Source organism: Misgurnus anguillicaudatus, chromosome 14, assembly GCF_027580225.2.
Source record: "Misgurnus anguillicaudatus chromosome 14, ASM2758022v2, whole genome shotgun sequence".
In the NCBI taxonomy this organism is placed as follows: domain Eukaryota; kingdom Metazoa; phylum Chordata; class Actinopteri; order Cypriniformes; family Cobitidae; genus Misgurnus; species Misgurnus anguillicaudatus.
In genome coordinates this window covers 10,234,699-10,257,802 of record NC_073350.2, presented here as the reverse complement: position 1 = coordinate 10,257,802, position 23,104 = coordinate 10,234,699, and the positions used below count along the sequence as shown (strand labels likewise).

General features: G+C 40.0%; 1 protein-coding gene across 1 annotated transcript in view; it reads left to right on the top strand.

The window, feature by feature from the left end:
• The first annotated feature begins 5,954 nt into the window (after positions 1-5,954).
• Positions 5,955-23,104, top strand: part of LOC129427289 (protein NLRC3) — a 90,455-nt gene continuing 73,305 nt past the window's right edge. Inside the window, exon 1 of the mRNA XM_073875840.1 lies at positions 5,955-6,227. The gene's annotated coding sequence lies outside the window, so the exon portion shown is untranslated. The remainder of the gene's footprint in view (positions 6,228-23,104) is intronic.

Here is a 23,104-nt window from a genome sequence, read left to right as displayed (position 1 = left end):
AATCTTTTGTAAACATAAGAGAAGCACCACTCGTCTTCTGCTGTGGTCATGGGTGTGATGATGAACATCTTTAGGAAAGTGACAGTCTCAGAAAAGATTTCTTCAGGATTGTTCCCCATAAACAGCTGAAGAAGATGAGACTAAGCTCTGTCTTCAGCTTACTAACATTACATAACATTCAAAATGACAGTTTTAAGCTATAGAGGGAGACTAGTTTCAGTGTTTGAATCCTTAATTTCTCAGAAGTTCATAAACTAGGACAAGATAATCATGTAAACAGAGTAAACAAGAGTAAACATGTAAAGTTTCATGAACCCTCAGCTGTTTTTATCAATCGGATTCAGAGTAATACCATGTTGTAATACTTATCACTAATGTTTTTAATCCTAATGATATTGAAAAGATGTCGCCAGATATGACTGAATATATTTCCAGTTGAAGGCAAGTTACTGGGTCACTCCAACCAATCGGTACCATTTGTATGTTGTAACTCGTCAGAATTGAAATACATGAAATAAAACTGCATTAAATATGTGCTAATAGCATAAAGACACTCAGCAAATTCTAGTGATTTACCAAATCTATTTATTTTAAAAGAATCCGATAACATCAAAGAAATAATGTAAGTAACATGACTGACTGTTAAGATTGACATTCACAGTCATAGCATCAATATCATAAAATATACAGAAAAGAAAATGAGAAAAGTCACTTTTGATCTTCACATGGCCTTCAAAAGATCCAGATGATGTCACTTCCTCTTGAAAATGTTTTTTTTTATGAATTCATCAATGAACAAAATATTTAAAGCAAAGATGGGATGTGGACACACACAAAAATGCAAAAAATAAAGATATCAGAGGAATTTTATGCTTTATATTTAGTATATTAAGGTAAAGTATAGAGATAGTGAGCAGGGATAGATGAAAATGCTGTTTTTCCAGTATTCAGTTTGCATTAACATGTAATTGATAGGGAATGAGAGAAAGCATATTTGGTGTGTGTGGAATGGCCTTATCTATTTTAACGTATTAAACGTTTAATGTTATTCCTGGAGGCCCACTGCTCAGCACATTTTGTACGTCTCTCTTGTTGTTGAAAAGCCCTGATCTACAGAAGCTTGGCTACATTGTGCTTGTACATTTATTATTGTCACTTTGATATTGTAAAAAAAAATGTATTTCCCATATCTATAAATTACAGTGCAACTAGAATAATACAAATACTTTTCTGGAAAAAGGCGGCGATTAAAACGACAAATATTTGCAACTTATTAAACCTCATTGTTTTGTTTACCTTCAATGGGTAATTGTATTGGCACTGTGTGGCAATATCGGTGGTTTCGTCGACCTGGATTGAGAGAAACGTCCTGCTCTGATGTTCCCTTGCAACAGAAAACATACAGTCTCGTTCTCCATGGTTTTTTGAAGTTCCCTTAAACACAGTGGCATTCAAGAGGTGCTCTGTTAAAACTTTATCAACGGAAGCAACAAAATCAGGATATCCCGGGATTATCTGAGCTCTTGCTCTTATCGTGTCCATGTAAAGCCAACTCAAATGCACCTCAAAATTTCACGCTGTGTTTACGATGTGCTGATTTTTTGTGACCTCTAAGGTGGCTGAACCTGAGCCTTCTAAGCTTCCCGTAACAGCCAAAACATCCAAACCTCAGTCCCTTGAGGTTCCTGTCTCAACCAAAATGACTGAACCTGAGTGTCCTGAGTTTTCTGTCTTGACCAGGATGGCTGAATCAGAGTCCCCAGAAAAGTGGCTGAAAAAGTGGTTGCCCCAGAGATCACTAGACCCACTACACTGACCAAGAAGCCGTCATGGCAGATATGGTTGGCCGTAAACTCCGAAGCCCCTCTGCCCAGGCCACGATGGACATTACCAAGGTTTTTTAGGCTGCGTCCCCTTTGTCAGTTTTGGTGAATTGCCCTAAGGACTTCCCTTCATGGGAATCCCCGCTGCCATGTTGAAATGTGTTTCACTTTTAATGTTATAAAACTGCAGAGAATTGTATGAAAGCAATTGATGAATGTCCAAATAAAGCATTTGCAATTTGTTCGAAGGAATGAGAAACTGCTACTATGATGTGCACAAATGACTAAATGTTGTGGAGTTTGAACTAACTGTTCTGCAAATGTAAAAAGTGATGTGAGAAATGCACCAAAGCGACTGAGAAAAACTATAACATGTTACGGCGCATTCACACGGGGCGTAAGCGTTAACGCTTAACGGAAGGCTTGTCTGAAGCGTGCCCAACAGCCAATCACAGTGGCCGCTACACATGCTCCATTCTTCCATAAACGTATTTGGCTGGCTCTGTCTATGTAATTTGCATAAGACGATCTGATTGGCTGACGCACGCATTGCCGCTTGAAAAGTTAAGAAATGTTCAACTTCTGCCGCGAGCAACGGCACTGACGCGGCGCCGACGGATCCACAATTCAGTTCGGCAACGCATGAAGTCACCCATTAAAAGTGAATGAGAAGCGTTAACGCTGACCCCCGTGTGAATGCGCCGTTAAAGTGGCTTTCTTCTCTGGCTCACTTTAGGGGACAGCGCCCCCTATTGACCACTGGTGAAATTTGATCCAGACATTCGAGCTCTATGTAAAACATGCTTGAATAGCCTACATGCTTTATATTTGTTATATTTTCACCTATTTCTGAAGGTGTAACATTTAATTGATATTTGCGGTCCATTGTCAAAAAGATGTAATCTTCGTCACCTTTTGTTTTACAAAGGCTTGACCAATTCACTTTAAAGTAGATGAAAGAATGATCGGAAACTACCATTAAAATTAAATTATCAGAACTACTTTTTAGCTTGTTCAGATTTCTTTTTTTTATTAATTACAATTACGTGTACTTGATGTTTGAGTCGAATATCCAGAAACATTTTTACTGAGGTAAGTAGGCTAGATTGCGTCACAAAATTAGTTTTCAGTTGTTATTGTACTCGACGTCTATTTATATTAAAATAATTTAATATTACATGTATTAAAATATTACTGTTTTTAGTTTAATAAAATTGTGTTATATAAAAACGGTTGAAACTTTAAAGTGAAGTAATTGTGTAGCAATTCTCATTGCCTCTCTGTCTCTGAGACAACTCACTCATAGTTTTCCTCAGTTTAAAAGATAGATAAAGTCAGATAAAAAGTGTCTGCTAAATGTAAAGGTGATGATTCCAGCTGTGGGTTTTGCCTCATTTAAACAACAAGTACAATGTGTATATTGTATGTATATATAACCATAACATTACTGCTATATAGGGATGCATACCGATTAATCGCAATTAATCTATAGCAGAATAAAAGTTTTTGTTTACATCATATATGTGTATATATAGTAATTATTAATATATAAATATGCACACATGCATGTATCATTTTAAGAAAAAATATATATTTATATATTAAGTATTTATATTTATATATAATATAAATTATACATAAATATACAAATGTATGAAAAATGTATTAAATATATACATGCATGTGTGTGCATTTGTCTATTCAAAGTTATTATACACAGTTATGATGTAAACAAAAACTTTTATTCTGCTATAGATTAATTGCGATTGATCGCTATGCATCCCTTAATCAGCTATTTGATTCATTCAGTCTGTCTGTGGTGGTGATCAATGATCAGATTCATCAATGGAGATCAGATCGATGTGACTGAATGATTCATGGATGATTCACAAACATTCATGGAGATGGAGATGATTCTCCAGACATCAGGTATTCTTAAAACTATTTTGTTTACTTTTACACAACACATGTAAATTACGATTTAAAGGTATTGCGGAGGATTTTCTTTTTCCAGGTGGATCATCAAGACTATTGGTCCTCTGTCAATCAGGAGTGCTGCGCAATTGCATTTTTTTTTTAAAGTGGAGAAGGCGGTTCTTTTCTAAAATTCGAGAAAATCCTCCGCTACACCTTTAAGGCTGTTTTTTTTTATTACATTTCACATGTTATGTTTTAAATTTGATTAAACATACTGTAAATATGATTATTTTGCATGTTTCTGTAAGGAAGGAATATATGTGATTTAATTTTCAAATATCTGTAACTTAAGTATTGTCTTGCCGGATGCAAATGCAACTAAGAAGAGCAAATCAACATATATTTTTGTTACTTTACAGTTTTTCTCAGTCGCTTTGGTACATTTCTCAAATCATACTCGACATTTGCAAAACAGTAAGTGCATTTCTCAAAACAATTCGTACAAATAGCAAAACACCTGCAAAAGCCAGTCTCTTACTCAAAATCCTTAGTTCGTCTCTCAAAAGTAAATATCTGTGTTAATGAACATGTCAGTGCCATCAGAATGACAAGTCCTTGTGTCATTGTGTACGGATAAAACAGTCAAATTGCTTAGTCATGTTGTCAGTATAAAAGTATATACTCTGTCTAATGGAAACTATGGCTAAAGTTTTGATGACAATTATTGTAAATTGTAAGTTACACCTTAGTGTAAGTTATGTGTGAGTTTGATTGTAAGAGACTGGACAAGATTCACATTTACGCTTTTACTGTTTGTACTGTAATTCGTTGACAGGCCATGTCATTGCCATACAGAAAGGAAAAAAAACAGCACTGCATAGCACATAAAAAAGTAGAAATGTGAACATAGAACAATATCTTTAGGGAAAACTGTACATGCAGTGCTGTAGGAATTGCACTGAAGTCTTCCTATACCTCCTGACCCAGCAATCATGTTTGGCTAAAACAAGGCTAAATTTGGGCTGCCAGTGAAAGTCTAATAGATGTCTAACCATAGAACATGTGAAAGAAATGAAAGCAAACACCTTGAACACCTGTTGACTTTGCTTACATGTTGGAATATCATACATTATTTTGGCAAAAATGGAATGTAACCAAATTCAAGGTTATTTAGGGTAAAAGCTGGACTATATTGGGTCTATAGTTAGCCATCATTTCAACATCTCAGTTTTTGCCTGCTGGGGATGTTTCTGTCTGTTAGAGATTCACCTGGGAGCAATTTACCAATTCAGGACAGATTTAGAAAAAACGTCTAATGGAAATGTATAGAAATATGTTTGACCATACCCTGTATTTTGACATGTTTAACCATTTTGCATGTAAAGACTTATACTATAAACTAATGCCTAAATGTTGTGTGGAGTGAGACTATTCAACAGAGACCCATTATAATACATTTTGATCAACATGACATAAGCAACTGATAATATAGGAAAAAGCAGAAAATTGTACATAATCATTTGCATGGATGTACCAAAGCATTTGCAACTTGTTCAAAGAAATGAGAAAGTGCTTTTTTGATGTGCACAAGTGACACAATGATGTGAGAATTGAACAGGTAGTTTTGAGAATTTGAATTCTGATCTGAGAATTGTACTAAAGCGACTGAGAAAAACTGTAATTATTTCACCTACATTTTAAATGCGTATGTGTTTGCTAAATTTATTTTTAAAGCTTTTTATACACTGAGCCTGAAATGTGTTGGATAACTATAATTCATGTAATGTGATGACTGCCGTCTGGTCTGTACCAAGATCTGTAAAATGTGGAATGAGGTTTTTCCGGCTGCACAACCTTCTGATGTTATGCTACGCATGTTACTCATTATATACAAAACAAAAACATTTAAACCAGAACAATCCGACGGTTTTAAGTCACGTAGGAATAAATATGTAGCCTACTTTGTGAAAAACAGAGAGTTTGACAATTCTGTATTTAATAACATTTTGATATGTGAATGTTTTAAGACTTTCTTAGTAAAAACTTTTTACCATTTACTCTCACTTATTATATATGTGACAAACTTTGAGTTTATAGTTGTTCATAAAGTTTGCTGATGTATTTTAACAACAATAAATGTCAAACAGTTAAAATCACAGACAGCTAGATTGCCCTATGAAGAAAAGTATCGCGAGAGCCAACTGCTCCGTATGCTTTCAACTCGCTCTCGCGGTATTTTGATGTAATTCGCTGATCGGTCTGCGGCTCTGCGCAGCGACGCATGCAGTCGAAGAAACCTAAACAGAAACTACTGTCAATCACAATACCTGTCCTGCATCTTAACCTTTCGCCATTTTACACTTGGACAAACGCATTTCTACGAAGCAGAAATCTTGACTATCAAAATATTTGTACTGTTTAAAATCGCTTACGTGTAGTTGGTGTTAACTTCGACTTTGAGAAGGCTATCTAAACATTTTTATTGAGGTAAGTGTTTTGGGTCATAAACGCTAACGTTACTCTTGTTATCTTACAATGTGTATTTATATAAATCAGATTAAAATCATACTCAAATCATTTATATGAAACTATTACTGCTATACGTTTAATATTGTTTTAATATATAAGAACGGTTGAAACATTGTAAGCTGGAAGTAAAATTGTGTAGCGCTTCTTGCCTCTTTCACTTTTGATAAAAGACTAACGTTAAATGTTTAATTATTACAGCTGTGGGTTTCACATTAATTAACATCATGTTGTATAATGTTAATATAAACACATGTAAATATTAAAAGCTCAATGACTGAATGGATATGTCAGCAGCGCAGAGACCCCTGAAACTGAAAGCAAAGACAATTCAAAGACAATTTACAGACAATTCTTATTAAATCAGATTTAGTCAGTGATCAATTATTAGATCCATTCAAAATAATTATGTGGTAATAGTTAGGGGGCTGTATCCACAAAACATCTTATGATTAAAAGTAGCTCATAACTTGCCAATTTATGAGAAACTATTACAGTTTTTCGCAGTCGCTTTAGTACAATTCTCAGATCAGAATTGAAATTCTCAAAACTACCAGTTCAATTCATTGTGTCACTTGTGCACATCAAAAAAGCAGTTTCTTTGAACAAGTTGCAAATGTTTTGGTACATCCATGCAAATGATTATGTACAATATTCTGCTTTTTCCTACATTATCAGTTGCTTATGTCATGTTGATCAAAATGTATTATAATGGGTCTCTGTTGAATAGTCTGACACCCCACAACATTTAGGCATTAGTTCATAAGTCTTTGTATGCAAAATGGTTGAACAAGTTGTCATAATACAGGGTATGGTCAAACATATTTCTATACATTTCATTAATGTTTTTTTCTTAATCTGTCCTGAATTGGTAAATTGCTCCCAGGTGAATCTTGACTTTCTCTAACAGACAGAAACGTCCCCAGCAAGCAAAAACTGAGATGTTGAAATGATGGCTAACTATAGACCCAATATAGTCCGGCTATGAGTAACCCACTTCTACCCTAGATAACCTTGAATTCGATTACATGCCATTTTGCCTAAATAACTTGAAGATGTGTGATATTCCAACATATAAGCAAAGTCAACAGGTGTTCAAGTTGTTTGCTTTCATTTCTTTTACATGCTCTAAAAGTATATGCATCGTCTATCATTGGGCTATGGTAAGACGTCTGTTAGACTTTCACTAGCAGCCCAAAGCACTGCATGTACAGTTCCCTAAGGAGATTGTCCTTTTTTCTTTGTGCAATGCAGTGCTTTCTTTTTCTTTATGTAACCGCAATGACATGGTCTATCAATGAATTACAGTACAAACAGTAAAAGCGTAAATGTACATTTTGTCCAGTCTCTTGCAATCAAACTCCCACATAACTTACACTAAGGTGTAACCTACAACTTAGAATACAATAACTGTCATGAAAATTTTAGCCATAGTTTCCATCAGAACATCCCTCCAGGGTAAACTGTTATATTGACAACATGACTAAACAATTTGACTGTCTTATCCGTACACAATGACACAAAGACTGGTCATTCTGATGGCACTGACATGTTCATTGACACAGATAGGGATGCACCAATATGGAAATTTTGGCCGATGCCGATAACCGATAACTCTTTGTATTTGGGGGGCGATAACCGATATCTATAGGCCGACAAATATTCATATTATTTTCACAATGAAAAGCTCGCAGACCGCGGACATCTTGTCTTTGCGGTAGACTAGCATACTCTTCTTAAGCCCACAACACGTGTCATCTTCGTGCTATGTCACAGAAAGCACCAATCAAAACTCCACATGGCCAGCAATGAGCAAGTGAAGTGGTTCAACAAACCAAAATAATCCATCATTTATCGGCTTTCATTTATCTGCATAATTTTGCTATCAGACCGATAACCGATAATATTAAAAATAAGCAGTTATCGGCCGATAACGATATGTCGGCCGATATATCGTGCATCCCTAGACACAGATATTTACTTTTGAGAGATGAACTAAGGATTTTGAGTAAGAGAGTGGCTTTTGCAGGTTATCCATTGTGTTTTGCTATTTGTACAAATTGTTTTGCGAAATGCACTTATTGTTTTGCAAATGTCGAGGATGATTCGAGAAATGTACCAAAGTGACTGAGAAAAACTGTAAAACAATATGTGTGTCAGTCCTAAATCCTCCCGGCAATCCTTTTTCTAGAAGTTGGGAAAGACGTAACATTTGTTCTATCTTTGTCACGGTAATCCGTGTCATGTTTTGTGTCTGTTCTATATTGTCATCACCTGGACACTTGTTAATTATCACATCATTCATTCCACCTGTGTGTCATTAGTCTTTGTGTATTTATACCCTTGTCTCTGCCATACTCCCTGCCGGATCATTGTCTTTGCTACCACGTTTGTACCCTGTTCATCTGTTCCTGTGTTTTACCTACCTGTTGTTATTTTGATTCCCGTGTTTTGTTTGCTATGTTATTTATAATAAATGTTATCCTTTTATGGTGAACCCAGCACTTGCGTCCTCACTCCGTTCACCGTGTCATGACAGAATGATCCGGCCAGACTGGACGCAGCGGGTTCACGGAGGGCGGCTCCCCCAGGAGTTTCGTAGAGGGGGAGTAGTGACATCGGGGTTCATTCTCCACCAGCCCCGATGTCTCTTGGGGACCACCGTGAGCGATCGCTCGCTCCTGCGGGCCTGTGGGAGGAGGATCGGCCCAGGCGGTCCCCCAACGGTTGAGTCGTCGTCGTCGACGGTCCCTCTGAGGACCACCGTCCCGCTCGTAGGGGGATCCGGAACGGACCACACCCGATCATTTCCCCGGGGTGGCTACCGAAGTGAGGGTCCCCATTTCCGCGAGGGGACGGGAGATGACTTCCGGGGGGCATCGGATCGTCGGCGATTCCCAGGAGGGGGGTAATTCGTCTGCCTCGGTTCTCGGAGCGATCGCTCCGGTTCTCCTGGCGCAGTCCGGCCCACCGTCCTGTTGGTTTCGTCCCGGCGGCTGCCGGCATCGCCAGGGTTCCCAAGCCCTCCACCCCTCCCTTGGACTCTCGCTACCAGACTTTGTTTTTGTTTTGTGGTTATGTGAGTGTCTGGTAGCCACTCGTAGAGGGAGGGGTTATGTCACGGTAATCCGTGTCATGTTTTGTGTCTGTTCTATATTGTCATCACCTGGACACTTGTTAATTATCACATCATTCATTCCACCTGTGTTATTAGTCTTTGTGTATTTATACCCTTGTCTCTGCCATACTCCCTGCCGGATCATTGTCTTTGCTACCACGTTTGTACCCTGTTCATCTGTTCCTGTGTTTTACCTACCTGTTGTTATTTTGATTCCCGTGTTTTGTTTGCTATGTTATTTATAATAAATGTTATCCTTTTATGGTGAACCCAGCACTTGCGTCCTCACTCCGTTCACCGTGTCATGACAATCTTGCGTCCAGTTTGGTTTTCTTTTACGTTTGCACAACATCTTACTATCAGCCAGGATAGTTAATTAAAATGCTGTTTAAACAGATCTCATCTCAGTACAGTACTGAGGTCTGTAAGAATGTGGAATTAAGTTTTTCCGGCTGCATAACCTTCTGCTATAACCTACTCATCGAGCGCACCTATACATACATATTCAAGAACCCTTCACTATTACATATTATATACAGACAAAACACTATCATTTTAATCAAAACAAACATGAGACCTGGGCTGCGTTCAGTCCCGACAAAACGTTGCACAACGTTTATTAAACCGAATCTAGCCGTTTCTCAATGTCACGGAAGGATCCTCAGAAGTCAGAATTTCGAGGATGCTACATCATCTGTCGAAGGACTGTTCCAATGTCGAGGATCCTCGGAAATGCAACCAAGGAGTCCTTCGTTCGAGAAATATTCAATATAAAGGAAAGGATGCATATGTGTATCCTTTGCGCTCTTCGCGTGCTGAAATCACCCACAATCCTATGTGCGCAGGGACGAAAGCACACATTTTCATTGACGTAATGACGCAATGACGTGCACTTGCTAGCCTGTTCCATTTACATGTTCTTCGAATGCTAAAGAGGAGCCTCGCCTGGCCTCTGAAGGAAGTGACTTGTAAGGACTAGTCCTGCCAAGGAAGTATCCTTGACATTGAGAAACGGCCACAGTGATGAGTTGAACCCCCTGTTGTGATGACGCAAGAGTTGCAATTACGGTAGCTAAGAGGCCATTACTTGTGTTCTTTTTTAAATGTTTCTGAAGCCTGATGAAATCATTATAAGTATGTGTTTAATACTGTAAAATACACTCAATGTTACAGTCACTGCCCATGCCGTCCAGAATAAAAGAGAACATTCCAACTTAAACCCATTGTGCGAGCTGTCTCTTTAGTACCGCGTGGTTTATTTACATGTTGCTGCTGATTGGACTGTGGTTCTGACATACCCACCAAACAAGAGAGAACATATCTTAAACCCTGTTGCACATCGGTGCACACCGTTTACAGGAAACATGTCGTTCAACCCGTTTCTATCAAACATTTTCACTGAGGTAACAAAAGTGTTACGTGCATCATTAACGCTACTGTTGATATTTTACTTTATGTGTATTTTTTTTTATAAAATATTAGTATTTTTATTATTAAAGTATTGCTATTTTTACTTCAGTATAATTGTTTTTAATAAATAAGAAGTGTTGAAACTGTAAGCTAAAAGTAACAGTTTGTAACACTTCTGAGGTGAATTGCCCTTAAAATTGCCTTTAAATAGTCCTACTAGGCTGCTGTGGGTTTTACCTCATTTAAACAACATCTTGCATGATATTTATATAAACACATGTAAAGTATTTAAATGACTGATTGGATTTTGTCAGAAGCAACGAAGAGAGTCACTCGCAGTTCAGATTTTGTGCTGATTCACAATTTCAGACTAAACTATAATAATAATAATAATGCTTTTATCTGTGATCAGATTCATCAGATCCATTCAGAGTCAGTGGAGGTGATCAGATTCATCAGTGGAGATCAGACTGATGTGACTAAATGATTCATGGATGATTCATTCAGAGATGGAGATGATTCTCCAGAAGTCAGGTATTCTTATTAAAGTCTACATAAGCATTTTCTTTATTTTCACACTTATCAGTGCTTTGAGTAAGACATGTCCGCTCCTCTGGGACAAGTGAATGTTTTGGCAAGTGGGAGAGATTTTTACTTGCCCGACTGCACAAGTAACTTGTAAAAAAACAAGTAAATGTCAATACAAAAATAAAAAATCATTCCACCCACCCCATCATTAAATTAGCCAATACAACAGTGATTGGACTCATCTCAGGAGATCGATGAATCAGCCTATAGAGATGAAATTCAGCAAATAGAGAAGTGGTGCTCTGAAAACAACTTGTCTTTGAACACCTCTAAAACAAAAGAGCTCATTCTGGCTCATTCTGGACTTCAGGAGACTCCACTCTACATCAATTGCTGGTTTTGCACGAGCCAGAGCTTCAAACGTGCCACAGTAGGGGATTATCACGCTGATACGTAGTACCTCCGCTTTTAGCAATCTTTGTGCATGTCCACTTCCATTGGATCTTAATGCCAGTTCTGCTGGTCCAGATTGAACAGAAAAGTTGTTGAGAAAAGTATGTAAAGGAACGATGATGTTGTAGAAATGTAGTAAAATAAAATACAGATACAGTATTTGTACTTTGGTAACTTACATTTCACCACTGCATAACAGGATGTTAGATACCTAACCTTACTGCGTCGAAAGTGGACATGCACAAAGTTGACAAGTCCTGCCCACGAAACCCGGAAGCGTAATAATCCCCTATACCCTATGACCTCCATTTGCGAGGCATCTGCTCAAAGTAGCCTTCATTAAAATCATGCGCAAACCTCTCCATTGGTGGGTTTCCTTTGATTTCGGACAAAACTGGGATGGGTGCATTCAGGTATGCATTATGATTTTCTCTCCGCTCTTGCTCAGATAGTGTGCACGCACTTAAAATCTCATGAATCACTTCCATGCGATTGTTTTATCTTTCCCGAAGTGTACGTGCATGCGCTCAGACTTTCGCAAATCCATCAGCTGTCCCGCTCTCTCTGGTAAAAAGGTGGCGCTTTGGTCCACAACGCTCCGTTGCATCACGTGCGCATCTGAACAACGGTCTCTGTGCGTTGCGCTGGGTGCAGGGAGTGCTCATGGGAGTTGTAGTTTCCCAGTGTCTCATTGCGCGTTGTTTATAATTTCGCATAACTTTTAAGAAAACTACAATAAAAAATATATTCAACCTGCCAAAGTGGCTAGTGGGATTGGCTGTCGAAATCTACCCGCATCCGGCGTGTTGGTGGGTGTTAATGTCAAGCCCTGGTGGCAGCGCTTCCAAAAACCCCGCACTTAATACGCTTACCTGGATCTAACATCACACAAGCCAGCCACTTCAATCTGACAGGAGACAGGCGTTAGATCGCATTATCATCATACAACCAACATAATGGAAAGAACCGACGCGGCTGTTTGCATGGTAAAGCCCAAGATGAGAAGATGGAGATGTCTGCTCTGTCACTGTTACTTTGAAAGTTTGTTTTCTGCAATCAAGCAATCCAGCGACGAGACAAAATCAGATCAATAAGCAATAGATACTATACGGAGTGATTACCACAAATAAAGCGTTCATCTACGAAATGTGACATTACAATATATACACAATATTTTTAAAGAACATAAGTCCTAGTTTTAGATTTATGTAGAATTATTTATTTTAAATGCAGGCAGGGTTTAAATTGGGCTGGGCCCGTCCGGGGCTAAGCCCTGGCACATAGGCTGAAGGTCTCACTTGCACTGGTGCACTGACGCAAAGGGAATAATGTGTTTTTATTCATTCTTATGGAAGCAAGGCTTTACGCTCATGAGTCCAGGGCACCGGTGACAAAAACGAATTGCACGTCCCTGTTTTTACCGCTCATTTGAGCAACGCATCAATCGTTTTTGTCACCATGTGCTCGTTAATCTACATCGGTACACAGCCTCAAGTCAAGTCGAAACACAAATTAACACATCTCACTCAGATGTGGGCGATATATATCGGAGGATTCTCATGCGTGTTTCATCAGTAAAGCCGGTTCCTTGATTAGAAGTAAATCGCCATCAGCTGCTTTCAGATGGAGCCGCATTTACTAAACAGAGCCGTAGTTCGCTGACAATCAGGGCAATTTCGCATTAATTATCGAGGACATATCGCCTGCGATAAGTAATGCGATATGGCCCAGCTTGTCAGTGAACTACGGCTCTGTGTAGTAAATGCGGCTCCATCTGAAAGCAGCTGATGGCAATTTACTTCTAATCAAGGAACCGGCTTTACTGATGAAACACGCATGAGAATTCTCCGATATATATCGCCCAGCCCTAGTAAGAATAAAACTAGACATCAGATGCCCATGTCAGGAAAACTTAATAGAAAACTAGAAACGTGTAAAGGATTATAGTATGTATAACCATGTCACTCATCTCATTATAAATGCTAACTGGATGACACTGTATCTTATTGTATAGTTTAATAAAATTATTTATTTTGATTATACAAATTATCAATTATAACCTAACTATAGTGATTGTCCACTGGGTTCAGGGGTGGATCTACCGGGGTGGCACCCTAAGAAAAAGCATTACAATATATATATGGTTGGAGTGGTGTGGCGCGGTTGGAGACATTTGGAGACTGAAGTGAAAGCATGCATTGCCCCATCCAAGGCACTTACAGGCAGCCCAGTTCTTGCGTTGCAGTCCATCTGAGTCACACAAACCCGCAACGACAGAGAGATGGCAACTACAACAAGCTTAAAGGTAGCAAACACAAGTATAAAAGCACTACTTTTCCATCGTTGAGGTGAAAGGCAAGAATGTTTTGGTAACGTTCAACTTATGCCAAGGAAGAAAGAGTTTCTCTACGTCTGTGGCAAGTAATTCTGATCGAATGAAGCACCTCACATCGTCATTGCTGCCACATTAGTGGTTTCTGTTTAGTGTCCATTTCATTCATTTAACAGATTTAATATTGGGGGCATCCAAGTTCTTTGAAATATTGAACTTTTTTAAGGTAATGCAATAGTTACTTTCCCTGGTAATTAGTTACTTTTTTAATGATGTAACACAGTTACTAACCCAGTAACTATTTGTGAGAAGTAACGATTATTAATTAAAGTAAACGTGCTGATCATGAACACATCAATATATCCGACTCTTTAAGGATTTTAAGCATTTGAATCAGCTAGTGTCTTCAGGATTGTCTGAAGTTTTGATAAGTAGCTAGCGTCAGGTGACAAAGATGTCCGTTGATTAAGTTGAGCATCACATCAGCAAATCAAAGTACTGAATACGGTAATATTTTACAGATAAATGTTGCATAAGGATAAAAATACAAAAATAAAACTGTTGATTGTTTAATATTGCCTGAGGTAGATACTGGTAAGATCTATGTTTATAATTACTTAGTATTAAGACAAAGGGTGTATGAGCCATATTCATTTTGTATTCATTTGTATTATGTGATTTTGTCATGTGCCACTAGAGGGCGGTATGAGCTTTGTGGCTCAGCTGATCTCGGGTCAGCCGGGTGATTTAACCTCAAGGAAATCCAGACACAGGTGTTGCGAATTTGGGAAGCAAACAGTTTTCGACTGTGCTTTGGTGTTTAGCTTGCTACAGGGAACAATAGGTTTTGTTGTTTTTGGTATGTATTATGAGTCAAGTTATTGCCGCTGTATGATATACATAAGGAAAATAAACTTGCTAGATAATATAATACGCAATTGTCTCAGTGTTGATTGGTGTAAGCTGCACGGGCACATGTCAAAACTTTATACACTCTATTTGCAACCAGTACTAAACTTTGTTAGGACATAGTCAGTACATTTAGGTCGAAAACTGCTTCAATGGATAATCGTTCATCGTAAGGACGCGGAACGGTTATATTGTGGATTTAACTGTGTTCGTTTGGAAACCCGGGATGTGAGGTGGGCAAATGTTTGGAGTTGCCGATTGCTGAAAGGAGCTCTACTGGAGCGAGTTAAAGGGTCAACGGCATACCAGCATCATTACGTCAGGACACCATTCATCAAGCCGGCCAACGCACTATTGGGGTATGTGATGATCAGCGCTGATGTTATGAATGGCCATGTTAATTTGTGTGTACACATTCGCGTAAAACCAATGCATTGGTAGCAACTCAACCATCTAAAAATAGCTTTGTGCGTTTAGACGAACTGTTGCGCAACACAAAACTGTTTTCGGGGTTATTTGATTAAATAAGCAAATTCACTTTGTGTGGTCATTATGGCTGAAAAGGAAAATGGCCAGCTTGGCCCTGAGACTGAACTTTGTGTGAATGAAGGGGTAAAAACTGTAACTGAAAAACGTGTAGTTAAATTAACACCCAAAGCTTTGTTGGAAAAAATAAGCACTTTAGAAAAGGAAAGAAAGTCTAAATTTGGTAAACTAGCAAACAAAAAGAAATCTATTGCTAAATTAATGGGTGATAAAAAGCATGTAAATCAGGTTGAAAATGAATTTAACACGTTTAATGAGTTGTGTGATGAAATACAGCATGTACATACATCTTTATTGGGTTTATTGCCTGCTGATGAAGCAGACAAACATGAAATATGGTACAGAGCTAAAATGTTGAATTTCAATGAGTTTTTTGTGGGTACAAATCAATGGTTGTATGATACTAAAACTTGTTCAGTTACCAAAATGGATGATGTTCATGATGATATGCAGGTTCAAATTGAAACTCAAACTTTTGATGTCAATGCTGAAAATGGAAATGAGGTTGATGTCAGCAATGTAAGAAGAACTGCTAATGGAAATGATGAGGAAGAGGAGGATCAGATTCAACCTCAAGACAGCATTTCAAACGTGCAGTCAAGGCACTGTGACTCAAGTAAAGCATCCTCCAGTAGTAGATCGTCCACTTCTTCAGCCAGATGCAGGGCGAGGGCAGAACAGGCCGCTCTCTTGGCTCGAGCTGCTGCCTTAAAGGACAAGCATGCATTGGAGGAACAGGAGCTCATCTTGAGGAAAAGGAAGGAGCAACTTGAGCTGGATACTGAGATAGCTGCCACTTCTGCTAAACTAGCAGTGTTACAGGTCGGTGGTAGCGTCCATTCAAGGCAATCTGATGGAATGGCTTCCTATATCAGGAAAGGGGCTAGATCTAAGCTCTCGCCCACTTCTCTCAATCCACAGGCCTCAGTATTTGTACCTATTCCCTCACAAGGACATGTTTATCCACCACTACAAAGCAATGCTTCACAATTAGTCACATCAACTATTTTGCCAAAGCCAGCTGTCATTCAAGACTTACAACACACTGTAGGCCACCAAGTGTTTCCACCCGTACAAGACCAACATCAGACAGCAGGACTCTACAATTTGCTGCAACAACAGAATGACATAACAGCTCTCCTTGTTAAAATGCAAACTTCACAACTGCTGCCGCGCCGAGAAATTCCAATTTATGATGGAGATCCTTTAAGGTTCAACACATTTATGAAGGCGTTTGAGTACTGCGTGGAAGCAAAGACCAGCTGCAAAGGAGACTGTTTGTACTACCTTGAGCAATTTACTAGGGGGCAGCCAAGGGATATTGTGCGTAGCTGCCTTCATATGACTGCAGATAAAGGATTCATTGTTGCTAAAGAATTGCTCAAGGAGCATTTTGGAAATGAGTTTAAGATAACAGAGGCATATATGAAGAAGGTCACAGGATGGCCAAGTATTAAAGCCGAGGACTCCAAAGCACTCAAAGCTTATGGACTCTTCCTCCGTGAGTGTTCCAACGCTATGGATGATCTTCAGTACTTAGAAGAACTTAACATGCCAGCAAACATAAAGATTTTGAGTCAGAAGCTTCCGTATAAACTCAGAGATAAGTGGAGAGCAAGGGCATGTGAGATACTGGAGAGAACTGGTCGAAGAGCACGATTCTTAGACATTGTGGAGTACATCGAGCGCCAGGTGAGAATAATTTCAGATCCAGTCTTTGGTGACATACAGGATAGTTCACCTGTTATCAAAGGAGCTACAAAAGGAAGCAAGTTTCAGGTGAAACCTAGGCTGGGAAGAAATAGCTTTGCAACACAGGTGGTCATTGAGGACGGATACAGCAAACCAGATCTTAACAAGAAGGAAAAGGCTCAGAACATAGGGACATTCTTTACCAATAATGATTCTGTTTCCTGCCTGTATTGTGGTGCTAGTAATCATGCTTTGGAACAATGTTTTAAACTGGGAAAGAAGACACACAGGGAGAAACTAGACTTTCTAAAGGAGAAAGGTCTGTGTTTCGCTTGCTTGTGCACAGGACACTTAAGTAAGAATTGCGACAGGCGCATAATTTGCAACAAGTGCAACCGAACGCACCCCAGTGTTTTGCATATAGGAGAGAAGGAAAGGGTTACTCAAAGGGATCAAAAGGATGGTGAACAGAAAATTACTGAGCAGTCAAATACTTCTAACAGCTGTGCAACATCCTCTGCTTGTTGTCATATAGGGGCTGGCCACTGCAATGGAATTCTTCCCATTTTACCTGTTAAAGTGAAGTGCTTAAAGGGAAACAAGGTTATTGAAACGTATGCTTTTCTGGACCCAGGGAGCACAGGAACTTTCTGCACCAGGAAGCTCATTGATAAATTGAACATGGAAGGACGCAAATGCAAGATTCATATCCGCACCTTAGGCCATAATAACGCAGTAGAAAGCTCCGTTGTTGACGGTCTGGAAATTTCAGGAGTTTCTGGTGAGTCCTTCTATCCACTTTCAAAAGTGTGTACCCAGAAAGAGATGCCTGTCTCTACAGCCAATATAATCAGCGAAAGGGAGCTGAGAAAATGGCCTTATTTAAATGATGTAAAGATTCCCCATATAAATGCTGATGTTGACATATTAATTGGCACAAACGCATCCAAGTTGATGGAGCCTTGGGAGGTGATTAACAGTCATGAAGGTGAAGGACCCTACGCAATCAGAACCCTACTGGGATGGGTAATAAATGGTCCATTACAGGGAAGTAGTGACTGTGGAAGTGACCACCCTTTAGTTTATGCCAACAGAATTGCCATTGACAGAATTGAAGAACTGTTAACCAGCCAATACAACTACGACTTCAATTAGCAAGCTAACATTAGGAAGAAATGTCAAGGGAAGAAAAGAAGTTTGTAGAAATAATGGAAAGCTCTGCTCAGCTTAAAAACGGGCATTATACATTTCAAATGCCTTTCAAAGAGAAAGATGTTTCTATGCCGAACAATCTTTATGTTGCCATGCAACGTGTTCGTGGTTTGAAAATGAGACTTCAGAAAAATGCAAGCTTTCATGAAGAGTACAATAATTTTCTTGCTGATGTCATTAGAAATGGCTATGCTGAAGAAGTGTCGCAGCATCAGTTGGAAGCACCAACAGGGAAGGTGTGGTATATCCCGCACCACGGTGTGTACCATCCACGTAAAGGAAAGCTACGAGTGGTGTTTGACTGTGGAGCAGAGTACAAAGGGGTCTCACTCAACAGTCAGCTTCTGCAAGGACCCAACCTCACCAGCTCGTTAGTTGGAGTTCTTATGAGGTTCAGACAGGAACAAGTGGCCATAATGGCAGACATAAAGGCTATGTTCCACCAGGTTAAGGTGGCAGAGAAACACAGGGACTACTTAAGATTCTTATGGTGGCCTCAAGGTAACCTGGAAACAGGTCTTGTAGACCATCGCATGACTGTCCATTTATTCGGAGCGGTTTCCTCACCCAGTGTCGCCTGTCTTGCTCTTAGAAAAACTGCTGAAGACAATCAGGCCAACTTTCCAACAGAAGTGATTGAAACGGTCAACCGAAACTTCTATATGGATGACCTACTGAAGAGTCTGCCCTCTGAAGAGGAGGCAGTCACTATGGTTAAGAACCTTATAACCATTTGCAGTAAAGGAGGGTTTACCCTCACTCAATGGATAAGTAACAGTCGAGAAGTGCTACAGGGTCTTCCAGAGGATCTCAAGTCTAAGAACCTGCATGAGCTTGATCTGGACAGGGATAAGCTGCCATTGGACAGAGCTTTAGGTTTACAGTGGTGTATAGAGACGGACACTTTCAAATTCAAGCTGAAAGTCAAAGAGAAGCCAGAAACCAAGCGAGGCAGGTTATCCATTATCAGTTCAGTCTACGATCCATTGGGGTTCCTGGCACCTGTAGTACTCCCGGCCAAGCTGATGTTGCAGGAGTTATGTAGGACAAAATGTGATTGGGATGATCCAATACCTCCAGCTTTACAGCAGAAGTGGAAAAAATGGTTGACAGATCTTGAGAAGGTGGCATATTTCAAGATCCACAGATGTGTGAAACCTGCAGGATTTGGGAGGACTGTCAGTGCTCAATTGCATCATTTCGCTGACGCGAGCGAGAACGGCTATGGTACGGCTACTTACCTGAGGATGCAAAACATTGATGAGAGGGTTCATGTTACTTTCTTATTTGGCAAAGCCCGAGTGGCTCCCTTGAAGACTGTCACCATTCCCCGTTTAGAGCTCACTGCTGCCGTTGTTGCAGTACGAGTAGACAAGATGCTTCAATCAGAGCTCCAGCTTCCATTAAAAAAGACTTGCTTTTGGACTGACAGCACATCAGTTCTTAAGTACATAAAGAATAGGACAGAAGATTTCAAACTTTTGTAGCAAACAGGGTAACCACCATCAGGGTTAACTCAGAAATTGAACAGTGGAGATACGTTCCCACATCCCTGAACCCTGCTGACGATGCTTCACGTGGATTAAAAGCCGAAGATCTTATGAAGCAAAGATGGATAGAAGGCCCAAAATTCCTACTGGAACCTGAAGAAATGTGGCCAACATTTCCTGTAGATACAAGTGTCACAGCCGACGATCCAGAAGTAAAGAAAAGTCTGATGGTCAATGCGACCCTTGTTGACATCAATGCCACATCGCAACTGATGACCTATTTCTCTGATTGGCAAAGATTGAAAGTTGCAGTTGCGTGGCTCATTAAGTTGAAAGAAACCCTGTTCAAACTGAAAGAAAAAAGAAAAGAGTTGGAGCGTGCGAACACCAGTGAAGCAGCAAGGTTGGATGTACAAAAGGAGATGCAAGCTTTCTCAACATCACTTGGGAATCAAAAGGTGGCGTTGGAAGATCTCCTAAAGGCTGAGACCTCCATAATCGCTTTTTGCCAGCAAGAGAGATTCCCCATTGAATTTGCTGCACTAACCTCTGGCAAGTCACAAGTGCCAAGAAGTAGCTGCCTCCTCAAATTGGATCCGGTTTTGGATGGAGGACTTCTACGAGTTGGGGGTCGGCTTAAAAGGGCAGCAATCCCTGAGGACATTAAGCACCCTCTCATCTTATCAAAGGACCAACATATCTCCGATCTCATTCTTCGTCATGTCCACTTACAGCTTGGACATGGTGGTAGAAATCATGTTCTTTCTGCTACAAGGAGAAAATACTGGATCACAAGCGGACCTACTGCAGTTAGGAAGATCATATCAAGATGCCTCATTTGTAAGCTCCTTGGTAGAAGACCTGGTGAGCAAAAAATGGCAGACCTACCAGAAGAGAGAGTGGTTCCTGATCTTCCACCATTTACTAACGTTGGCGTGGATTACTTTGGGCCAGTTGACGTAAAAAGAGGGCGTAGCATCGTGAAAAGGTATGGAGTAGTATTCACTTGTATGACAAGCAGGGCTGTGCACCTGGAAGTGGCATATTCTCTTGATACGGATTCATGCATCAATGTGTTGCGAAGGTTCATCTGTCGGAGAAGACAAGTCACACATTTGAGATCTGACAATGGCACCAACTTTGTGGGTGCAGAAAGGGAGTTGCGAGAAGCCTTAACCTCTTTGAATCATGACCGTATTGAAAGAGCCTTGCCAAAAGGGGAATTAAGTGGGATTTTAACCCTCCAGCTGGGTCACACCACGGTGGCGCATGGGAGCGCATGATACGGATGATCAGGAAGATCTTGTGTTCTGTGCTCCGTCAACAAACCTTGGATGACGAAGGGTTCCATACCGTGCTCTGTGAGGCTGAAGCTATGCTTAACGATCGCCCCATTACAAGACTGTCAGAGGATCCCAATGATCTTGAGGCATTGACACCAAACCATCTGCTACTTCTTAAAGGAAAACCAGTTCTTCCACCAGGACTATTCGATAAAAGGGATGTTTACACAAGGAGAAGGTGGAAACAAACCCAATACATTTCTGATCTCTTTTGGAAGAGGTGAATCCGTGAGTACTTGCCGCTTTTACAGGAGCGTCAAAAATGGAACCAGGAGAAGAGGAGTTTTGTTCCTGGAGACCTGGTCATGGTTGTGGACTCCACAGCTCCACGTGGGTCATGGATGCTAGGAAGAGTCCTTGAAACCTTCCCTGACAAGAGAGGTCTGGTACGTGTGGTTCGTTTGAAGACGAAGACAAATATCATTGAACGACCAATAACTAAAATATGCTTGCTTAATGAAGCTAAAGAATAATTGGTTCCTAATTCATGGATGCTATATTATTGGTATCTATGGCTCTTTTTTTGAATTTGGTGTAATTGCTCTGCCAGACGCAATTAGGGGCTGGAGTGTATGAGCCATATTCATTTTGTATTCATTTGTATTATGTGATTTTGTCATGTGCCACTAGAGGGCGGTATGAGCTTTGTGGCTCAGCTGATCTCGGGTCAGCCCGGGTGATTTAACCTCAAGGAAATCCAGACACAGGTGTTGCGAATTTGGGAAGCAAACAGTTTTCGACTGTGCTTTGGTGTTAAGCTTGCTACAGGGAACAATAGGTTTTGTTGTTTTTGGTATGTATTATGAGTCAAGTTATTGCCGCTGTATATTATACATAAGGAAAATAAACTTGCTAGATAATATAATACGCAATTGTCTCAGTGTTGATTGGTGTAAGCTGCACGGGCACACGTCAAAACGTTATACACTCTATTTGCAACCAGTACTAGACTTTGTTAGGACATAGTCAGTACAAAGGGTGCTACAGTAGAGATGCTAAAGGTAAATGCTTGTGTACTTATAAGAACATTTGTTGTTGGGTTTTATTAACTGCATTAGAATGCTATCAGCAGCTCAAGCCTCCATTGCTTTTTAAAATGACGTTTTGAAACAAACAAAAGAGCCGTTGGATCAGACGCGGAAGAAATAGTCCTACTCACAATAGCGATTTAAGTACAAAAACCGGACGAATCCCTTTGAATCATGTGATCAATGTCTTGAAGTGTGGTAACCGTAGTATAAGCAGCTCGTCGTCAATTATTCCTTATATATAACGCACAAGCACAGGAGACTAGATAACAGGGCATTATATGCATGCTTTAAGTGGCCCACGTTGAGTTGTTGACACTGACAACAGCAAAAGCGATGCATGCGCTTTTAACTTGTAAAACAAGGGTGTATGGGTAATGTAGTCTCTGCTCTCGGTGGGACGAATTAGGAAGCGTGCATTGTGAATGGCGCTCTGAAATGCAGCAGCCCAGCCAAAGGATAAAATTAAACATCTGATTTAAACAGATGTGCAAATGAGCGTTCCGGGCGCACAGAGAGTTGGTGGTATGCTCAAGAGCTATATTTGGAAGTGGCGGTACTGAGTACCGGCGCGTACCGGCCCTATTAAAGCACTAAATATATAGGAGCAAATTAAGAGGGAACAGTGGAAACTAATTGAACAGTGATGGGATGATCTAACAAGGAGACAAGGGGGGCAGGGGCATAAACGAGACATGGAAGCACATGCCCCAAACAAAGGCCATGTGCTACCAAACAAAACATGGGTACCACCACGATCCTGCCACATGACTGTGA